At 39.7% G+C, this 22,803-nt stretch overlaps 1 protein-coding gene and 1 pseudogene across 4 annotated transcripts in view; both read left to right on the top strand.

Annotated features, from left to right (window-relative positions):
- Positions 1–1,445: 1,445 nt before the first annotated feature.
- Prlr (prolactin receptor) overlaps positions 1,446–22,803 on the top strand; it is a 175,520-nt gene continuing 154,162 nt past the window's right edge. For 3 of the 4 annotated variants that reach the window (XM_087189289.1, XM_004848630.3, XM_004848629.3), the window contains exon 1: positions 1,447–1,758. The gene's annotated coding sequence lies outside the window, so the exon portion shown is untranslated. Of the gene's footprint in view, positions 1,759–22,803 lie in introns of all 4 variants that reach the window. The other variant, XM_087189288.1, reaches the window with a different exon arrangement.
- The window catches only part of LOC101721603 (replication factor C subunit 4-like), a 45,455-nt pseudogene continuing 24,743 nt past the window's right edge, over positions 2,092–22,803 (top strand).

Below are 22,803 nucleotides of genomic sequence, written 5' to 3'. Positions count from 1 at the left end.
CTCCTTTCCAAAGGTAGTATATATAAATACAGACAGTCCCCAATCTATGATGGTTTTAAGATTTTCAATTCTTAATGATGCAAAAGCATAGTTGCACAACCACTCTGCTAAAATAAAGTTTATGTGAGATAATTTTTTTCCAAAATGTAGGCTAATGTAAGCATCTGAGTGTGTTTAAGGCAGGTTAGGCTAAGCTATGATGTTCAGTAAATGCATTTTTTACTTACAATATTTTCAATATAATGATGAGTTTATAGGGACATACCCTCACTATTATATCCAGAAGTGTGTAAGTTCTCTGCAAGTGAATATGTCGTCCACTGGTTTTGAAAATGAGGGAATTGTATACCTTTATTCACACTCATAACCAAAAGTAAATATACCTCCATCACTGCAGGAAGCATGGATGGGATGTGCAAGAAAGAAAACCAGAAGGAGTCCGGGGCTTAACTTGTAGAAGGGCAGGTTACTGAACAGGAAGCATTAGATTGCTATGTCTATGCTGGTGTCTCTGGCTTCCAATTCAAAACGATCACCAAAGCATCATGGGATTTTCATAGCTTCCTGCAGCTTGGCAGGTAGCCACTGAAGAATGTGATTTGCCAGTTATTGTAAAGCCAAGTGTTCCAATAACTTTTTTTTGAAACTCAATAGCCTCTGTTTAAAACAGATCCTTGGTGGCTCTTTGGGTTATTTAACTGTCAGATGCAATATTAACAAATGGCATCAGACACTAGCAAAGTACTTACTCAGAGTAACTATCTGAGTCAGGAAGTATTTGTTTCCTTACTTTTTTCTTTGCAGGAGAAAACATGATGGATTTTTCAAGAGAAAAAGTGGTGGTAGTTGTGTGTGGGTTACTATCAAAATTAAAATAAAATTCAGAACATATACCCCTACTAGAAAAGATAAGTTCTACATCTGTGGAAAACAATAAAACTAGGTTGCTTAGGTACTACCTGTATTTCAGTATTATTTTGATGTGCCAGAGCAAAAACCCAGCACCCTAGAAGTTTTGACTTTAGGTATTAAAAAAGAAAGCAAAACCTCTTTAGGTCACTGGCTGTTCCCTTTGCCTTCTTTTCTTTGCCTCCTTCTCCTGGAAGGTGAGATTCAAATTTCTGCAGCCCTTCTCAAATATGGTCAAACTGCTGCTCAGTATTGTTCTGAAATAAGGAAAGAATTTTTACACCAAGTCTCAACATCTTGATTGCCTGGAAAAATATCATCTTTGAGGTCATTCGACATTTTTATTATTGTTTTATCTATTTGGGGGTACAGTTTCAATGGCAGATGTATGGCCCTGATCATGCAAAACCAATCTAGGAAGAATCAGTGATTTCTTCTCCCTATCTTCTCTGCATTCCTGCTCCCCCAGCTGCCTCTGTCACCTTGCAAAACTGGCAGGCTCTGGGCATTTTGCACGCTGGAGAAAATCACTGTTTTGCCTCCAGCAAGGAACAGAAATGTTGTAACACTGACTCCTCCTCTAATGAAGAAAGAGTGAACAAGTGCACCTAGCGGAGCTTCTCAGAGCCACCCGGGCTGGGGACGCTGGAGCGGAGGCTGCAATCCCCAGACCCCCGTCTTCTGGGGTGGGCTTTCCCCGCCTTCCTTTTTTCTATTTTACTCAGCTGCTCTCCCGCTCTTTGGATTTTACCGGCTGTTCAGGAAACAGCTTGACACACCATGGGTATCCAAGTCCTCGCGCGGCAAGTGCTCCTGGCCTGATAGGGCAGACTTTGCTCCCTGGCAAAAGTGAGTAGTCGGGCAGGCGGGCGGGAGCTGTCCCCAGCTGAGGGTTCGAGGCCGCGCGCGGGACTGAGGCGAGCGTGGCTGCCGGCGCGGGCTGCTGGGGAAAACGCCAGCAGTGAAGCCAAAGCCTGCAGCAGCGAGAATTCCCCGGCTGTGACCGCAGCCGGCCTTGGTGTCCCTCATCGGGGGACCTCTCAGGTGTTTGCCACCCCACGCCAGCTTTTAAGCTGCACTGGGCACCCATTAGGCTCTTTAAACCGCATCTGCACGTGCGCCCCTGAGAACGAGTCTCGACGTGATCCTGAGAGTCTCAGAATGTGCGTTATTTGCGTCAAAATGAAAAGTGGTGGGAAAATAGTGGGGAGGGGCAGGGGCTCCAACAAGTGGTGCGAGGATACCAGGGGTCTCCCACCTCCATCGCGGCCTCCGGCCTCCGGTGGGGAAAGTTCAGCGTCTTTTGCGCTGACTCCAAAGGTGTGGCTCCTGCACGCCTCACCTCCAGCCTGCGGGGCCTGGCAGATAACCAGCCTCGGACTGGAACCCGAGCTACACCGCCGCGCTAGGAATTCCAACCCCAGAGGAAGCGGGAAGGAGAATGGGCAAACTCGGTACCCGGAAGCCAGCGGGCTGTGGAAAGGGAAGGTATGGGTTAGAGTTCGAGCTCCAGGAGTAGGAAAATATCCTTTTAGTGACCTCTACCTGTATCCTGAGGAAGCAACTCACATTTCCCTCATAACAAACAATTTAGGATTTTCTACGACTGGATTTGAAAATGGTTGCATACATTATTAATGTGGACGCATCCTCTTGTCTTTATTCAAGGGGTTGGCTGACAAAGATTTCCCACCTGAGTCTCTTGACCAGTGGACTGCTGCTAATCATACAGCGTATAGGTTGGCTGTGCAACCTTGGGCAAGACACTCTCTCTGGACCTCAGTTACACAGCAAAATTTAATGGGCCAGAAGTGCTGAACACTGCAAGGAAGAAAAAGCAGCTGAAATTTTTAATTTTAGTGAGTTTTTTTTAAGTGAGGGTCCAGGGAGATAGATATTTTGCAATTAGGAAGGGGACCAAGATATGGAAGGAGGGGGGAGAGGAGGGGAAGGAGAAGTAAAAACAATTGAGATGTGCTATGTCCCTACATGTATCAACTCCCCACAATGAATGCAATCATTATGTACTGCAAACATGTACGGATAAAAATTTTTAATTTTTTAAAAAATTAAAAAGTAGGGATCATGGATCCTTTTGAGAATTAGCTGTTGAGTTTTCTCCCCATGACAGAGAAGAGGAGGCTTCTTATGGAATGCACACAGAATTTCACATGCCATCCCTGAGAGTTTGCAGACACCTCTCCAGACCATACCTGCATCCCAGGTGAAAATCCACTGCCTCTAAGGACCTGCATCAAGACCACCTAGCCAAGCCCCTAAGGGCAGCCGGGTCAACTATGGGAGAAACTGGCAAACCTTCTCAGAGGGGTCAACCACACTGCTGAAGGAGACGGCCTTCCTTCCTGGGGTAACTCCTCAGACAGCCTCTCAATGGCTTCACAGTCTTTGCCTCATGCAGACCTTTCCTCCTAAGCCTTTCTAAAAAAAACTTTCCTAAGGCAACAGTCCTCACCTCTGGAGGTTGTGGTCCTATAAACAACACTGGAGACCCATCTGAAGAGGGTCACTGTCCAAAGAAAAAATGCTGTTAAGGTCACCCAGCTAGATGTAGACAGAGAGACCAAGCTTTTATTTGAAAATGAAATATGATTTGCTCCATAGTGCACAGTATGACTAGGTAATGGTTTTCATTTGAACCTCTGTACCTTGTTTTTTGAGGGACTAAGTGTTCATATGTTGTGGGGACCCAGGTTTTCCACTGGCATTGCCAGCAAGGTGTAGCTCTGGCCTGTGAACAGGAAAGCACACAGGGTTTTGGAAACCAATGTACTTTGCTTAAAATCATGACTCCCACACTTTTGTAACCCATTGAACTTTTTTAAGCCTTACTTTTCCTGTCTGCAAAATGTACAACTTTCTTGTACAGTTCTTGAGAGAAGAGAAACACTATTCATGTCATGCCTGACTCAGAGTCAATGATGACTTGCTATTAATATTAATGTGAGATTATAATTAAGTGTCCAGTGGTCTAACCTTTTTAGAGTGGCTTTCTCTTCTACAGGGTTTGTATTAGTAGACTGAGTGAAATCAGCTCTGGTCTAACTACTCTCAAAGATGAATGTGGTTCAGATCGCAGAGTCTCGTTACTACTTCAATTGTGCTAGGTCAAAGCAGAGAACTCTGTTTTGTCAACAAGTAAAATATAACCAGATGGTTGGATTCTCTATCCTTCTCTCTGTTCTCTTTTAGCCCATATTCTTGAACACAGATCATCTATCTGTGCCTGTAGCTACAAAACACTGGGCATGGAAAGAAGAGAACTCTCATGCATGGATCTATCACCAAACCTACCAGAAACTGTCCCTGTAGAGAGGTCTATAGTGTGATCTTTCACTGCTTGGCTTAGATTTGGCTAGAAACAGTTCATACCCACTGTTTCTCTCTGTCACTCTCTGGAGTCCTGGCCTCTTAGTCACCAGTGATTACATGACAGGGAAATGTGGGAAAGAAATATCAGAACATTAAAACAAAGTTGCATACCCACATAGTAGGCAAAGATTGATCAGCATATTCTGGGAAGGCATTCTGGTTTGCAAATGATAATACTGATAGTTGTTATTCATTGAGCCTTGAAGGTGAACTTTCATACGTTACCTCAATTAATTTTTGTAACAATGCTGCAGAAAATGAGTATCATTTAAAGCTTCAGATATAAGAAAACTGTGGAATAAAGACATTTACATAATTTGCCTAGCATGCTTAGCATGGGATTCAAATCCTGGTTTCCTTGACTCTATTTTTTTTTTGTATTAAATTCTTTTATTGGTACATCTTAGGTACACAACACAATTACATTTCTCATTGGGAATTGTACCTTTACATAATGCATCTTGGTTTTTATTTTTTCACCATTCCTAGCCCTCCCTTCACCCCCTCCACTCTTCCCTATTTACAAAGATTTTATTTCCATTTTTTCCATTTCTCAGCATTTTTCCTTTCCCTTCTGTCCTTTCCCCTCCACCTCCCACTACCCCTACCCCTTTGGACCTTTTCTTCCTATTTTACATTATCAATTATTCATTCTAACAATTGGTACATTTTAGGTATACAATATAATGACTTTCATCATTGGAAATTTGCACCTTTACATAGTCTCTCTTGGTTCTTATTTTTCACCCTTGCCCAGCCCTCCCTTCAACCCCTCCAGTCCTCCCTATTTCAAAGATTTTGTTCCTATTTTTCCATTTTCTCATATTAATCCCATTCCCTTCTATCCTTTCCCCTAGCCCTCCCACTTCCTTCCCCTTTGCCTCTTTTCTTCCTATTTCACATTACCTATTATACATTTAGTCCTTATTTACACTTTCAGTTTCTCACACCAGAGAAACTATTCAGTATTTACACATGTGTGTCCTATTGATTTCACTTAAGAGTATTGCCTCAATGTGCATCCACTTAGCTATAAATGTCTTTAATTTCTCATTTTTTATGGCTAAGTAGTACTCCATTTTATTTTAAAAAACCACATTTTCTTTATCCAGTCTCCAGTTGATGGGCATTTGGGCTGTTTCCAAGTTTTAGCTATTACAAACTGTGCTGCCATGAACATGGGTGCACATATATCACTGTGGTATGATTCTTTTAATTCTTTGGGGAAGATCCCCAGCATTGGAACAGCGGGGTCAAATGGGACTTCCAGTCCTAGTTCTTTGAGGTATCTCCATACTGATTTCCACAGCGGTTGCACCAGTCTGCATTCCCACCAGCAGTGGAGCAGGGTTCCTCTTTCCCCACACCCTCGCCAGGATTTGTTATTGGTTGATTTCATGATAGCAGCCATTCTTTCTGGAGTGAAGTGGAATCTCAGCATTGTTTTCATTTGCATCTCTCGAATGACCAGTGATGTTGAACATTTTTTCCTGTATTTATTTGCTATTTCTACTTCTTTGTCTGAGAAATGTCTGTTCATTTCAGATGCCCATTTTTGGATTGGGTCTTTAAATTTGGGAGGTCTGATCTTTTTAAGTTCTTTATAGATTCGAGATAGTAGACCTTTGTCTGAGGAAGAGCAGGTGAAGGTTTTTTTCCACATTGTGGGCTGTCTCTCAACACTCCTGGTGGTTTCTCTTGCTGTGCAGAAGCCTTTTAATAAGAAGAGATCCCACTTGTTGATTGTTTGTGCTAGTTCATGGGCAACTGAGGTTTTTTTCATAAAATCTTTTCCTACACCGATGTCTTCAAGGGTTCTACCTAACCTCTGTTCCAACTGGTTCAGAGTTTCTATTTTAATATTTAGATCTTTAATCCATTTTGATTTTAGTTTAGTGCATGGTGAGAGATACAGGTCTAGTTTTAATCTTTGGCAAGATGAAGCCCAATTTTTCCAGCACCATTTATTAAAGAGGCTATCTTTCCTCCAGTGAGGGTGTTTGGCTCCTTTGTCAAAGATGAGATGGCTGAATGTGTCTGGCATTGTTTCTGGATCTTCTAATCTGTTCCACTGGTCCTCAAGTCTGTTTCTTTGCCAGTACCATGCTGTTTTTATCACAGTAGCTTTGTAGTAGAGTTGCAGGTTGGGGATTGTAATACCCCCTGCCATGTCTCTGTTACCTAGAATTGCTTTTGCTATTCTGGGCCTCTTCTTGCTCCAAATGAATTTTTGGATTGTTTTCTCTAGGTCTATGAAGTATGCTGCTGGGATCTCAATTGGAATTGCATTAAATCTATATAGTAGTTTTGGAAGTATGGCCATTTTCACTATATAATCCTTCCTACCCAGGATGTCTGTCCATTTTCTGATATCATCTTCAATCTCTCTTTTCAGAGTGCCATAGTTTTCAGAGAAGAGGTCTTTGATTTCTTTTGTTAGGATGATTCCTAGGTATTTCAGTTTTTTGGATTCTATTGTGAAAGGAATTATTTGCCCTATTTCTCTCTCAGTGAGTCTGTCATTGGTGTAGAGGAAAGCTATTGATTTTTGTGTGTTGATCTTGTAACCAGCTACTTGACTGAATTTGGTTATTAAGTCTAGAAAACTTTTGGTGGAGTTCTTGGGGTCTTCTATATAGAGTATCATGTCATCTGCAAATAATGACAATTTGACTTCTTCATTACCTATCTTTATTCCTTTTATTTCTTTCTCTTGCCTAATTGCCATGGCTAATGTTTCCAGAACTGTATTGAACAAGACTGGTGATAGTGGACATCTTTGTCTTGTTTCTGATTTTAGTGGGAAGGATTTCAGGTTTTGACCATTTAGTATGATATTGGCTGTTGGTTTTTCATAGATGGCTTCTATCAGTTTGAGGTAGAGACCATCTATTACAATTTTTTGTAGGGTTTTTATCATAAATGCATGTTGGATTTTGTCAAATGTTTTTTCTGCATCTATGGAGATAATCATATGGTTTTTGTCCTTGGCTCTATTGATATAGTGTATTACATTGATTGATTTTCGTATATTGAACCATCCCTGCATCCCTGGGATGAATCCTACTTGATCAGGGTGTATGATCTTCTTGATGATCTTCTGCATTCTGTTTGCCAGTATCTTATTAAGGATTTTTTCATCTATGTTCATTAGTGAGATTGGCCTATAGTTCACTTTTTCAGTTGGGTCTTTCTCTGCTTTGGGGATCAGGTGATGCTTGCTTCCAGGAATGAATTTGGGAGTATTGCTTCCCTTTCAATTTCACTGAAGAGTTTAAACAGTAGTGGCAGCAGTTCCTCTCTAAATGTCTTGTAGAATTCAGCAGTGAAGCCATCAGGACCTGGGCTTTTCTTAGTTGATAAGTTTTTAATTACATTTTCAATTTCATTGGTTGATATTGGGTTGGTCAGAATTTTTAGGTCTTCTTCATTCAACTTTGGTAATTCATATGTATCTAGGAATCTGTCCATTTCTTCTGTTTTTCCATCTTGTTGGCGTATAGGTTCTGGAAGTAGGTATTGATGATCATCTGGATTTCTTCTGGGTCTGTTGTAATTTCACCCTTTTCATTGCTAATTGCATGGATTTGGGCCTTTTCTTTCCTTTTTCTGACAATGTTGGCTAAAGGTTTGTCAATTTGCTTGATTCTCTCGAAGAACCAACTCTTGGCTTCATTGATTTTTTGTATTGTTCTCTTAGTCTCCATTGCCTTGATTTCTCCTCTGATCTTTATAATTTCCTCCCTTGTATGAGCTTTGGGGTTGTCCTGCTCTTCTTTTTCTAGAAGCTTGAGGTTCAGCATCAGGTTGTTTAATTGGGCTCGTTCTGTTTTCCTAATATGCGTATTCATGGCTATGAATTTCCCTTGTAAGACTGCTTTCATTGTGTCCCATAGATTCCGATATGTTGTATTGTCATTGTCATTTGATTGAAGGACCTGTCTGATTTCTTCTTTAATTTCCTCTGTGACCCATTGGTTATTCAGAAGTGTGCTGTTCCATTTCCATGTGTTTATGAAATTTTTTGAGTTTCTTTTGCTATGGATCTCCAATTTCATCTCACTATGGTCTGATAATGTACAGGGGAAAACTTCAATTCCTTTGCACTTACTTTAACATGTTCTATGTGTGAGTATGTGGTCTATTTTGGAGAATGACCCATGTGCAGCTGAGAAGAATGTGTATTCTGATTTTGTGGGGTGGAAGACTCTGCAAACATCTGTTAAGTTCATTTGTTCAAGAGTTCGATTGAGTTCTAGTGTTTCATTACTTATTTTTAGTCTAGTTTGTCTATCTATTTGTGACCGTGTGGTGTTGAGGTCCCCCACTACAATTGTATTAGTGCATATATGACTTTTTATGTCCATTAGTATTTGTTTTATATAGTTGGGTGCACTAGTGTTTGGTGCACAGATATTTATGATTGTCATCTTTTCCTCTTGGATTCTTCCCTTTACAAGGATGTAGTGTCCTTCTTCATCTCTCTTAATCAGTGTTGGTTTGAAATCTACTTGAGCTGCAAAGAGGATAGCTACTCCTGCTTTTTTTCGGGTTCCTGTCACATGGAGTATTGTTTTGCACCCTTTAACTTTCAGTCTATGAGTTTCCTTTTGAATTAAGTGTGTTTCTTGTATGCAGCATATTGTTGAATTTTGCTTCTTGACCCATTCTGCCAGTCTATTTCTTTTGATTGGTGAATTGAGACCATTAACGTTGATGGTTATAGCTGAAACGTATTGATTTGTCATTGCCATGAGTTTTTCTTTTTGTTGGGTTCTCCCCCTTTACATTTAATTTCTTGTCATGCCAGATGGGTTCATTCTACTTTGCTTCCTGGGGTTGTGATCCTCAATGTCTGTTCCTAGGATATTGTGTAAAATTCTTTGGAGTGCTGGTTTGGTATTCACGAAGTTCCTAAGGTGCTCTTTGTCATGAAAGTATCTTATTTCTCCATCCATTTTGAAAGATAGTTTTGCAGGGTACATCAATCTGGGTTGGAGGCTGTCTTCTTTTAGGGCTTGGAATATGTCACTCCAAGCTCTTCTTGCCTTGATGGTTTGTGTTGAGAAGTCTGCTGTGATTCTGATGGGCTTTCCTTTGTATGTGATTTGTTTCTTTTCTCTGACTGCTTGGAGAACTTTGTTCTTCTGTTGTGTTTCTGGAATCTTAACAATTATATGCCTATGTGTAGATTTTTTTTGATCAAGGCTATTTGGAGTCCTATATGCCTCACTTATCTGTATGTCAAGCTCTTTTCCCCTGCTTGGGAAGTTTTCTGCCACTATTTCTGTGAAGAGATTTTTTATGTCATCACCACTCTCTCCTGTTTCTTCATTGAGCCCAATCAGTCTTATATTATTCTTCTTTGCATCATCTAGCAGCTGCTGGATTGATTTCTCATGTTCCCTTATAATTTTGAAGCAATTTTTCTTTTCCTGGTCACTAATTCCAATCTTATCTTCTTTATCTGAAATTCTGTCCTCACATTGGCTCATTCTGCTGTGTAGACTTTCAATGGAGCTTTTCATGTCCTGCAAATCTATTTGCATCTGTTTTATGGATTCCATTTATTTCTTATGTTGGGATTCCATCATGTTCCTCAGCTCCTCTCTAGATTTATTAATCATGTCTTGCACTAGGGGCACAATTTCTCCTGTTATCTGAGAAATTATTTCTGATTTCATTTTTTCCAGATCCCCTTTTGCTGCCACTTCAGTGGGTCGAGGTGGTTGAGTGTCAGAGTGTTCCATCTCATTTCCCTTTGGGGTTGCTGTAGGTGATCTGGAAGTCTGTTTTTGAGGCTTATTTATGTGTTTTCTCATTTCAACTGGGGCGGGGAGCTGTTAGCACCTGCAGGGATTACCTCCTCTGAGCTGGGTGAGGTGGACCAGGGGCCGCAAGCAGTAGGGATGGTGACCCAAAAGCCCTTTCCTGTGGGCTGGGAGCAGCGGGAGGGATGGTGGCTGGGAAGCCCCTTTCTCTGGAGCAGGAGCAGTGGGATGGTGGCTCAGAAGCCCCTCCCTCTGGGCCAGGAGCAGTGGGAGGGGTGGTGGCCTGGAAGCCCCTTCCTCTGGGCCAGGAGCAGTGGGGCAGAAGGTGGCCCAAAAGCCCTTTCCTCTGGGCTGGGAGCAGCGGGAGGAATGGTGACCAGCAAGCCCCGTCCTCTGGACCAGGAGCAGTGGGACAACGACTCAGAAGCCCCTACCTCTGGGCCGGGAACAGTGGGACTCAGTACCTTGGTCTGGTGGTCTGGTGTCCTCTGCGTCTTTGTAGTGTGGAACCAGGTGGCTGCCTGTCCGCAGCGGGGTAATTCAGTGTCTTCTGCGGGACTCAGGACCTCGGTAGGGCGTGCACAGACCTTCCTGTGTGCAGCAGGGTGATTTGGCATCTTCCGCCAGGACCTCGGCATGGCATGCACAGACCCACCTGTCTGCAGCGGGCTGATTTTGCGGGCTTTCATTTGCTTGACTTTAACACCCACCCTTTTTCCATTATACCTAATGCTGCCAACCCCTCTGGCATCATAAAATTTCATCATGCCAAATGGATTTGGATTATTCTTAAGGGCACAGATAACCAAGTCTGGTGAATGATCTTATGTGGTGATAACATATACTTTATTCATGATACATAGTAACAGGTAGCAAGTTAGGAGAATAACTCCTGATCCCTCCTAAGCCCAGCTGATAGATGAACCTGGCTCTCCACCACTAACTTCCTAGTCATCCTTCTAGGTAAAAAGAGCTTCATACTTTACCACTTTTAGAATCACACCATTTACATTTACCTTCTGTGTTAGTGCTTTTTTCACTCATGTATTCAACAAACTCTTGTTGAGTTCTGTTTTGCTCTGGGCATTTGACAGTAGAACCTCTTATAGAGCTTCATGGTATGACAGTGTGAAAGACAAAAGGCAGGGGAACAAACACCTAAGGATTATTTCAGATATTAATAAATGCTATTGAGAAAATATAGGCTGGGGCTAGAGAGTAATGGGGCTGGGGAAAACTTTAAAGAAGAATTCAGAGAGGATGTTCTTAAGAAGGTTATCATTTGGGTCAGAGATTTAGCTCGGTGGTACTGCTGCCTGCCTTGCAAGCCCAAGGTCTTGAGTTCGATCCCCAGTACCAGAAAAAAAAAAAAAAAGGTGACCATTAAAACTTAAACTTGAATTAAGAAAAAGGAAGAGCCTGACATGGGAAGGTCTATGGAAAGGGTTGCCTTAGCAGAAGAAATTACAAGGGAAAGACCCTGAAGTGAAATAAGCGAAATCTAAAGATGGGCCCTTTAGAAAACAGGTTGAATGTAATATAGGGGGAATTATTGCTTGAGTGCTTATTATACCATTATATTCTAGTCTGTGCTGTATACCTTATATCTGTCTTATTTAATCTGCCCAACTATCTGGTGAGTTAGCTATTTTCATCTTGACTTTATCATTGAAAGAACTGAGACTCATAGAGGTAAAGCAGCTAGTCCAAGGTTACAAAGCTGGTATTAGAATCATTTAGTAAGTGAACATTCTCTAAGTGTCACATGAATGATACAATTAGTTTTAGGCTTCCAGGGAGCTGCATGCCATAAGCTTTAAAGTATATTGAAAAAGATTGGGTAAAAGTTGGGCATTGAGGCATAAAATGTTAGATCAAAGACAAAAGGAGAGGAGATGAAAGGACATCCCACATATGGTGAAATGCACAACTGTATGGCAATGGATATGTGCACAGGAGTTTTGGTTTGCTAACACAGCAATGACCTTTGAGATAATCTCTTCTGGGAGATGGTGAGAGCACCAACAGAAGGAAAATCCAAATGTATATTAGTTAATTATTGACAATGATTCCTATGTGATGTCTCATTGCAGTTAGTGTGTCTGGACTTGCACTTTTCAGTACAGTAGCCATCAGCCACATTTGGCTGTTGAACAGTTGATATGTGGCTAATCCAAATTGAGATGTGCTGTAAGTGTAAATTACACCATAGATCTCAAAGACCTTTTACCCCCACATAAAAAAGTAAAATCTCTGATTTTTATTATGATTACAGGTTATAATATGTGATATTATTCAATTTGTGGTGTGATTACAAGTTATAATGTTTCAGGTATATTGGTTTAGATGAAACGTATTAAATTAATCACCCATTCACTTCCTCTTAATTTGTTTTAATGTGGTTTAATATAAAATTCAAATCATACATATGATTCACTTTATATTTTCATTGAATAGCACCGGTTTCAACTAGTAAATTGACAAAAATATATCGGGAATATTTCCCCCTATTTTTGGGCAACCTTTCCCGCTATTCTTCGCTCAATTTTTTCTCGTTTGCCCCCAAATTTAGTCATTTGGTGAAAAAGGAGAGAGAAGAGGTCCATCTCTTCCACACTCATCCTCCTCCTGCTGGTGAGCAGGTAGTAATTCGAAGGCTGCTATATTATGTCATTATTGGATTTGATGAAAAAGACTCATTGCTTACATTTATCACCAGGACTCATCCCCTCATGCAGGTGAACCTCAACAGGCTTTCAGAGAGCCTGTGACTAAAGGGGCATTTAAATTCTGGATTTAAAGTTTTACCTTTAAATTACTTCCTAAGAGAATCTCCTTGTAGATCTTGGCCCTTTAAAAGATCAGATGAGGAGACAGCCAGGATTTTAGGGTTGTTTTTTGATTTGGGGGTTTTTTTGAAGCTCATTAAATAAGTCATGATAAGTGTTCCTCTCCTTCTGTCTTCTTCATTATAGCAGCTTTAACAGCCCCAGTTTCCAGAAGGGCTGCTTCAGAGCCATTTCAAAAGGCTACCTCTGGTTTCTTTTGTTCACTAGCTAAAATGGCCCTCAGCTATGTCAGTGAATGATGTATAAATATAATTTTCCTTGGGGAATTTATTCCAAAGGGAAGAGCAGTCAGGTTGCAGTGTTTTTGGAGAAAGACTTTGGCCTGAGAGATCACAGGCGTAGATTCTACTTCTATCTACTAATTTGTGTGTTACCCTCAGCCTCCTTCTCCCCAAAAATCCTGAAGTTTAGAGTTCACGAGATTTCACGTAAAATGCTAATGGGGAAATATGCAATAAAAATTAGCTGCTGTTATCAATGATGACCTGGGTCCTGATGGCTGCTGTAGACATTTGCCTATAAGGAAGTTTTATAAAGCTACAACAAAAGACTAGGTACTTGGAGATACAAAAATGTCAGTGATTCATTTCCACTTAAAATAAAAATCTGAGGGAAATGGCCATAAGGAAGCTGACTCAAGTGAACTTTAGTATATCTATGTAAATAGCAACACTTATTTTTCAGCATCTTATAAAACAAGGCATCTATGCTAGACTCCATGAAGGAAATGAAAATGGAAGAATAAAGCAAAGTCTTTGTTCTGAAGGGAGGAGCATAGTCCTTAATTGAGAAGATGGATTTAAACATAATATGCCAGGAGCAATGTAAGAGAACAGTCTCTAAGTGTTATATGAATGACCCAATTAGAGTTTTGGGATTCCAGAGGGCAACATCCCACAAGCTTTAAAACATATTGAGAAAGACCAGATAAAAGTTGGGCATTGAGGAATAAAATGTTAGATCAAAGACAAAAAGAGAGGAGGAGAAAGACACCCCCTACAGGGGGAAATGCACAGCTGTATGGAAATGGATATGTGGATGGGGTTTTTGGTAATGTGGAGAAAAAACAGTTAGCTTAATTCAATGGCTCCATGTAGAACTAGCTTTACATCAGAATCTTTAAAGCACTAATGTCTCAGCTCCATCTCCAGAGCTTTCATTTAATCAGTTCAAGATGGGGGCCTAAATACCAGTGAGGATTTTTGTTTCTGTGATTGTTTTTGTTTTAATTCCCCTGAATATTGTAATTAATGTGAAGCCAGAGTTGATAATAACTGAGCAAAAACTCAGATATTTGTATCATAATCATGAGAAATGAAGTATTCTTTTAGAGAGGATTAAATGGTCAACCAAGCAATGTGGTCTTTACATTATGCAAATTTTATGTACACATGTAGTCTTTTTAAATTCAAGAAAATTCCTAGAATGATTCTATCAAAGGACATGGCCATGGCCTCTTGGTAACCAGCCCCTTCCAACTTCTGTGATTTGGGCTTGCTCTACAGTCAATTCCAGCTGAAGTGTGGGACAATTGGTATCTCATATCAGCTGGTAGCCACCAGGCTTCATGTAATTATTGCATAGGACTATATTATCATGCCTATTAGTGCCTGTGGTAGCTATTTTGTAATAATCTGTAAGCTTTCCTCGCCTCTTCAGTTTTACAAATTGGGAAATTGAATCAATTACTTGCCTGGGGCCATGGGTCTAGCCAGTGGTGGCAAACCTGTGGTATATGTGCCTCAGCCAGCTATTTGTTCTCACTGAAAGCTCTAAAAGGTTCACCATCACTAGGTTTAGCTGATGATAAAGATTCAATTAGAATTCTCAGCTGCTGAATTCCTTATATCTTATTAGATGACTAAGGTAAGAGTGGTGGTTAAGCTTGTGTTGATTTGATTGGCTCGTGAGCCACTGAGAGGATTATTAAAGTACACTTCTGGCTGTATCTAGGTGGGATACAGAGGCATGACCTGGACTGTATGTTGTCCCTGCCCACTCGCCTCATTGCAAGTTCTTTTCATTTGAGACAAGATTCCCTAAGTCTCTGCTCAAGAAGAACCTTCTAACTTCTCCAGGATTAATTTCACTATGCTTAGCCATTCAGACACTCAGAGGATGCTGCTTTCACAGTTCAAGGGGGCCTGGCTGCTACCCATGCTGTGGCAGATCTTGGTGTCATCCACATGATGCTAGTTTTACTGGCATGCAGAATACAAGAGTTGTAAGGTCATGGAGGCTTTGACCCACATTTCAAAGGAAGGACTGAGAGGCCAGCCAAGGATCCCTTGAGAGTGCAGGGCATGAAACTCTGGGAATGAAGCCAGAGAGTCACTGGAGACCCGCGGAAGTTGGAGATGCCAGGAAAGTAGAATATCTATCTTCCAAGCAAAGCTGCAGGCTCTGAGGAAAGCCAGCCCAAATGAGAGGGCTGCCATCAACAAGGCTATGGGGGTGGGGCCATCCAAACCCTCTGGAATTCATACCTAACCAACACGTACCCCAGATGATGGATATGGAGCTATAGGGTTTCATGCTTGACATGCTGCATTTCAGTCTTGCTTTTGCACAGTTCTTTTCTATCCCTTTATTCTTAACTTTTTGAATGAGAATATTTACCCAGTAGCATTGTACTTTGGTATTATGTAACTTGTTTTCATTCTTACAGAGGTTCAAAGCTATGAGTTTGCCTTGAGTCAGAATAGACTTTGACTTGGCCTCTTAAAAAATGCTAGAACTGGTTTTTTCCTTGTTTTTGTTTGTTTGTTTGTTTGGGGGGTTGTTTCATTTTCTTGGCAATACTAGGAATTGAACCCAGAACTATGTTTCCAGCTCTTTATTATTTTTTAATTTTGAGACATGGACTCACTGAGTCACTAAGTTGCCCAGGCTGTACTTGGACTTTTGATCTTTCTACTTCAGCCTCCAATACTACTTGGATAATAGGTGTGTGACACAAAATCCAGCTTAAAGTACTGGAACTGTTGAGACTTCAGGAAAAAGATCACTACATTCTTCATTGTGCATAGGGATAGTTGTAATAACATGTAGGGGAGAATTATTCACTTGTGGTTTTGGAGATTAAGTATGGTTTAAGGAGATGCATTTGGGTATCAAGTTGACAAGAGGTGAAATGTGGTAGTTAAGCTTAATTGTGTCAACTTGATTGGCTTGGAAGCCTTTGAAGGGACTAATAAGGCACACTTCTGGGCATGTCTGGGTGGGCCTAGGTGGATTATAGAGGCATGACCTTGAGAACTATATCTGGTCCCTCACCCCTTCCTCTCTGGATCTGTTCCTCTGCTTTGTTTGCAAGCTGTCATGAACTGAGCAGTTTTGCTCTACCTCACCCTTCTACCATGAAGTTTCTTACTTAGACCCAGCCAATCATTGCCTGAAACCTCTGAAACCACGAGCCAATTTAAACCTCTGCTTACATTCTGGACATTAGGTATTATGTCTTAGTGACAGGAAAGCTGACTAATAGAATAGTCTGCCAAATCTCCTGTTGGTTCATAGCAATGTCATTTCTTACATGAATGAATTAGTGTTGCAAATAAATAGGTGAAGATGACTAATTCATCTCAACTGCTAACACTGTGATCATATGAATGTCAGCTGCATGAGGGGAGCCAGAGCAATCCCATGAGTCCAATCCCCATCACTTTGGTGTCTACACTCAAATGAAGTTTGGACATGTCCACTTGCAGTTAATCCACTCTTACCTATACAATGTGAAGATTCTGGTTTTGTTACTGCTCCTCCACATCCCCAGTGCTTGACAGCTTGACTGATGTTTCTTGTCTGAAGTACCTATTCATTGAAAGGATGTCAACTCTTTGTTATATCCTTGAAAAAGAAGAAAGGCTAGCATTTTAAAAGAATTCCTTCTTTGTATTGGAAACTTCTAGGTTCATTAACAATGAGACAGGAGTGTGGGGACTCCTTCTGAAGGATGATAGAAGAAACCTAGAGTGCCTGAAGAGGCAATGTAGCATCTTTAGTGTGAGTGGGTGGGTCAATCTGTGCCATCTCAAAAGATTTTCTTGTTCTCTATCTCCACATCTACTATGGATTTAAGAGTAGTTTGGAAAAACTTTATAGCAAAAGTCAAACCTCTACAACAGTGGTCACAGTGGTCTTGAATACTGATTGCACCTGAGAATCATCTTAGGAGCTTTGAAAGTAATTAATAAAATAATACCTAGGCCCATTGAGTCAGAATTCTGGGAATGGGGCCTCAGTGGCTTTATTTATTCATTCACAGTTCTCCAAGTAATTATGATCTGCATTCAAGACCAAGAACTACCCTTTGGCTAAGATTCAAATCTTGATTACTTATATCTATTTCTTCATTTGCCTTGTCTTGGGTTACATGATCCAGAGAAACCTTCAAACCATTGTATTCTTTAGGAAGCATGATTCTTTTAGCATATTAAGTTTTCTAATTCTTTAAACAGACCTCATGCTCAGTGTCTCTGAGTAGCCTCATGATTAAAATTCCTTTTTCAAAATAACTATTTTATTAGTACATGTTTGCAGTACATGAAGTTTACATTCATCTTAGGGAGTAGGTACATATACATAACATATCTTGATTCTTTTTTATTCCCCACTCACCTACCTCCCTCTATCTCTATGCAGTATGAAAATTGAGTGGCCATAAGCTAGATAATTATGAAATTGAAAGATAAAGCTTAAGTTTACCTGTAACCTATGTACTAAATTTCCAAATTGTTATGTCAGTCTTTAATTAAGACTTGCTTTCTTGTCCCAGCTATTTAAAGGCCAATTAATTCCATTCCTTTTCACACCCTTATTAAAAATATAATTACAGCAATAGTCTCCAGATAATGTCATTGGCTAAACTTTACCAATGTGAGTTGGCCAAGAACTAACTGGATTGCATAATGCTCTCTCACATGCAGAAAGTCACTTGGGTTACAAAGGCTGTTCGTTTCACACTGGACTAGGGGAGTAATAGACTTTGGTTTGGAGGGAGCTAATTCCAAGTCACACTAAATATGGAAGAACCTGGAATGAGGAGAATAATTCTAGAATCAATTACCCCAGGCTCAGTTAAGTTCAAGACTCCAACACTTCTCAGAAAGTTGTATTAATGCCAAAAAAGGAACAGGTTTTCACATTAGATTTGACAGATGAATGGAGAGACAAAGGATAATGTGCCATTTTTATTTTTCTGTGATGCTTATATTGAAAGATTAGAAGACATACACATTGCTAAGGAGATTACAGGGAGACAGATGGACAAAGCAAGTATTATGGGCATCAGAATTTTGTATTTCCTCAACTAGCAAAGTTCTACTAATGAAAATTCTATCATGTTCCAAGGATCTTCTGTAGGAGCTGTAGATGGAGTGATGAAGTTTCTGCTTCTCTGGAACTTATGTTCCACTGAGGAAGAAAAACAATTGTTCACATATTGAAAAATTAAATTAAAGAGATTAGTGGGTGCTAAAATTAAATAGAAGGAATAGTGTTGTGAGGGCTACTTTGAATCAAATGGAATATGTTATCCTGTCTGTGGAGGTGGCGGTTGAGTTAGCACATCCATGCTAAAGATAAAACCACACAAGAATGTGAGAAGGGTCCAAGCAGAGGAAACAATAAGAGCAAGGTTGGAAAACATCTATTATGTTCAGGAAACACAAAAAAGACTCGCATGGCTGGACCTCAGCAGGGAAATGATAGAGCCCAGGTCTTTAGAAGGAATTAAGATTTTAACTGCTCTAAGGAAATTACTGATAGATTTTGAGCAGAGAACAAACATGTTTAACAATGCATGTTAGAGTTTTCAGAGGGTTCTGTATGGATAATGAGCTGAAGACTGGAAGCAGAGGGACTGTGGAAAGCTGAGGAGAAGTACAAGCAAAGAGGAGGAACATTGTGCTCTGGTGACAGTAGTGGAGTGGAAGGCTGTTGGATTCAAGATGGAATCAGAACAGTAGGTCAATCCAGGTCTCAGTTGGACAGGCTGGTCAGAGTACTACGAAACCTAGTTTGATCTGAGATAATTGCTCCTACCCCAAACCAATTTGGACCACAGGTTTTGAACCAGAATGGAATAACATGAAGTGCAATTCAAAAACATTAAAAATTTTGACCTTAGTTTATTTAAGCAGGAAAAAAAATCGTCACCCAAGGAAAAATTTGTTTGCTGCTTTTTACCTTTCAACCATAAACATTTCATCTTGTGTCAAGATCATTCTGATGGAGTTTGATGTTTTGATTACTCTTTTATGTAAGTGCTGGAATGGTCACTTTCACATTGTTAGTTTACCTCTTTTCCAAGTATTTTGGCCCTGGCTGTTTTTACCAAGTCCTTCCTGCTGTTAGACATTTACTGCTTTATGCAGTTGGTCAGTTTCTCTATATAAATACTAACATCATAATAACAAGCATTTAATGAGCACTTTCTATATGTTAAAATATTTTAAGAATTTCTTGTCTTTATTTAATCCTCACAGTCACCCTTAATGGGTACTCTTATCATTCCAAAGATTAAGAAATGAGGCTCAAAAAAGAGTGTAAGTCATTGGCCCAAGATCGTGTTGCTGTTAAGAGGCAAAGCTAGGTTTTGAACTGAGTTTGGCTGCAGAACTCTGGCTTCTTTGCCACTATGTTGTGTTCTTTCTCACAGAGCTCTTTTGTTTCTTCCCTTTATAACTGTCCCCTCCAGAATTAAACTTCTTTCTCCCATAAAAATTCCAAGGTGCCACTCAGAGGCACATCATCTGGGCAGGGCTTATAGCCATGGAACTGTTGAGGAGATAGCATAATTTGGAAATTGAATAATCCAGCTCCACAGAAAGGCCCACATCTCAACCACCTGCTATCTGCCAAGAATGATACCTCTCCCCTTGGCAATTGGCTGACACAGCTGGCAGCACTAGAGGACTCCATTCCCTATCAAACCCTCTCTGCCCACTATTCATTGTTCTATGTTGTACCCACCTACTTGCCCTTTCTCATGGGACTGAAGAAAGGAAAATCACTCCATAAAACATGTAGTGAATTGTAGTTGCTTCCTAGAACCTGTGGAAACTTTAAGAATTCATTAATCCATTTTTTCCACATTATTTGCTTTAAAAATATTGTAAGTTTCTATTCAGAATTTTAGTAGAAGTGAAGTAAGCCTGATACTTGCTTCAAGAAAATTCTTCTCCCATGTGACTTAATATCTCAATAAGGACTGTGAAAGTAACAGGGCTTGCTCTCTTCCTAGTGATGATAAAAGTAATGGAGTTAGCAGGATGGAAGGTTATACAAAGAAATTCATCAAGATTTCTTTAACCTACATAATGAATTCTTGAGCGATGGAAAGGCAATAATTGTAATGATTCATCTTCTATGCTACAAGTTTAAACTTGAAAAATATTTTAGTTCATTAGAAGGTCATCTTTTTCTGTCTTCAATTGCCATAGGGTAATTTCAATAGAGACTGACATGCATTCATTGGAAGTGTTGGATTTATCTAATCAAATCACCAAAAATGTACCAATATAATTAATTTTTTTAAAAAATCACCAATCTGTTCCTGTTTGATTTTTCAATAAAAGTACTATTTTAAAATATTAAACAACACTTGTTAGATATTTTGTATGGTTATATTAACTTCCAAATCCAAAACTTCAAAGGGAAAGAGGAACTGTAAATATAGTTGCATTAAACTATGCTGTTAATTTAGTTTTGAAGATTGCACTGACATCAATTAAAATTTTAAAGCCATTCAAGTCTTTGAATATTCTCCAGATAGCTCAGAGCTTAACTTTTTAAAAAATCAAGTTCAAGCAAGCGATGTAAATTGTTCCTTTATTGGGACAGTTTTGGTTAAAGCAGCAGAAATTAAATGTGTATCATGAGTAACTGTGTTCCAACCTAAAATCGTCATTTGAAGATCAGAGCAATGTAATGGCAGTGATGTGATCCATATGAATGGCTCCATCACCTTATTCAGGGCTTCACTCTATGAATTTCCTTTTAGCACATTTTCTGATTTTACCTTTCAAAGGATCTCACTGAAAACATAACATTGATCTCATTTGTGGCTTTTTAAACTATATTTTTGTACATGGTTTAAAATTCAAAGGTGCAAAAATATTCATGTAAAATATGTCCCTCACTCCTCTCCCTCAACCTTTAAAATATACACCATGTATATGAACACAGTGTTCTTTTAAGTCCTTTCATATCTGAGATGCTATGACTGTGAAAAAAGAGAATATTGACTGTTGCTGACTTACATTACTACTGCCATTCTCTTTACTGGTCCTAAAACTTCTATTATAAACTCAAGTATATTATTCAGTGTGGCTATTTGAGGATAAACAGACATACTTTCAGAGAAGAATTTCTCTTCTAAGTACAGAGGGAGGGATGAATTTACACTAACTGCCCTCATATGGGTATTGATGGACATACACTATTAATGGTAACTGTATAAGAAATTCAGCTGGAGTTGTGAAATATTAGCATGAGACTCTTGAGATTTGAGACTTCTCAGGCTCAGTCTTCTCCATGGACTTGGGCTTGTTAGGATTTACATAGGCCCCCTAAACTGCCAGTCATATTCATTTTCACAAGGCTAGAGATGCAAGATCCTCCCTACATTCAAAGTCTCAGGCCATTACAGGTCTTAGATATTCCAAGTAGCAAAGAATCGCATGCACTGAATATACAGAAGGATAGATAGACTTGAAAATCAGTCAATGGAGCTGCCTACTTGTTAAAATTTGGGAAGTGGATGTGTGGAGACAAATTCTGTGACCTGAAGGAGAATTTTAGAATATACTCACTCCTTTCATGGCATTGCTCTATCACCTTCATTTATCACCTTGTGTAAAAGATCCATATACTTCTTGGTTGACACCACTACATCGTAAGCAACTTGAGGGCAGCATTATGATTAATTCTCTTTTCTACACCCTGCTCCAGACCCTAACAATTGCTTTTAAATTGTTCTATTCAATAATTGAGTTAAACCTAGTGAATTACTTCAAATAATTACAGATTTCAGATGGTTAAAAACCAAATCCTTATCAGCTCAGATAAGTTTGAACAAAATGTCTGCCCATGTACCCTAAAGTGGAATTTTAGCTAATTATCTATGTAGATCTGTGCTGGCTTTTGTGTTGACCTAAGTCACAGGTTGTCCATGGTCATTATATACTAGTGACCATTTATATGTGTATCTCCTCTAGGAATCATATGGGGCACCCTCTCATTTTTACTTCTCCACTACTATTATCTTATTCTGCTTCAGAAAGAATTTCTTTTGCCTCTACATACCCCACTGAGATGCCCAATATAAGCCTCTGAGTCCTTCTCTTTTCTTTTTCGTCTCCTTTCTACTTTTCTATTTTCCTCTAAAATAACTTCCTCCTCTGAACTGATTTTTTCTAGGAATATGCCAAATAATCCTATAAATGATTCTAGCTACTATGGCTCAAGAAATACATACTACCATCTTGTTGATTTTCATAGCAGTGGTGGAAGCTTCACTAGCAGCTAGCACCTAGGTGAAGGAAACATTGTGAGAGCAGGCGAAACCTCCAGTCACATCTTGTAGTAGATTATTTTGGTGCTACATGCCATACTACAATTGTTAAGGGTTTTGTTGGTATCCAGCTGACTCACAAGTAAGCAGAGCTCTTACTTCTAATCCTAAATGTCAATGGGTTAGGCCTATCCAAGAGCCAAGAACTTGGATTCAGGATAAGAGTCTTTTGCATATCTTACAAATGAGACCATTCACCGGTATCAGACATAACAGCACAAATCTCAGCTCTAATTTTTCAGAGGTGAAGCTATGAAGCAAGTCAATTATACCTCTCTGCTTTACCTTTTCACTTGTTTAATGTAAA

The sequence above is a fragment of the Heterocephalus glaber genome, unplaced genomic scaffold (assembly GCF_053883595.1).
Source record: "Heterocephalus glaber isolate CG9 unplaced genomic scaffold, H.glaber_assembly_v1.0 deba00001538, whole genome shotgun sequence".
NCBI lineage: Eukaryota > Metazoa > Chordata > Mammalia > Rodentia > Bathyergidae > Heterocephalus > Heterocephalus glaber.
The sequence above is the reverse complement of the archived record's forward strand: the minus strand, read 5'-3'. Positions and strand labels throughout refer to the sequence as shown.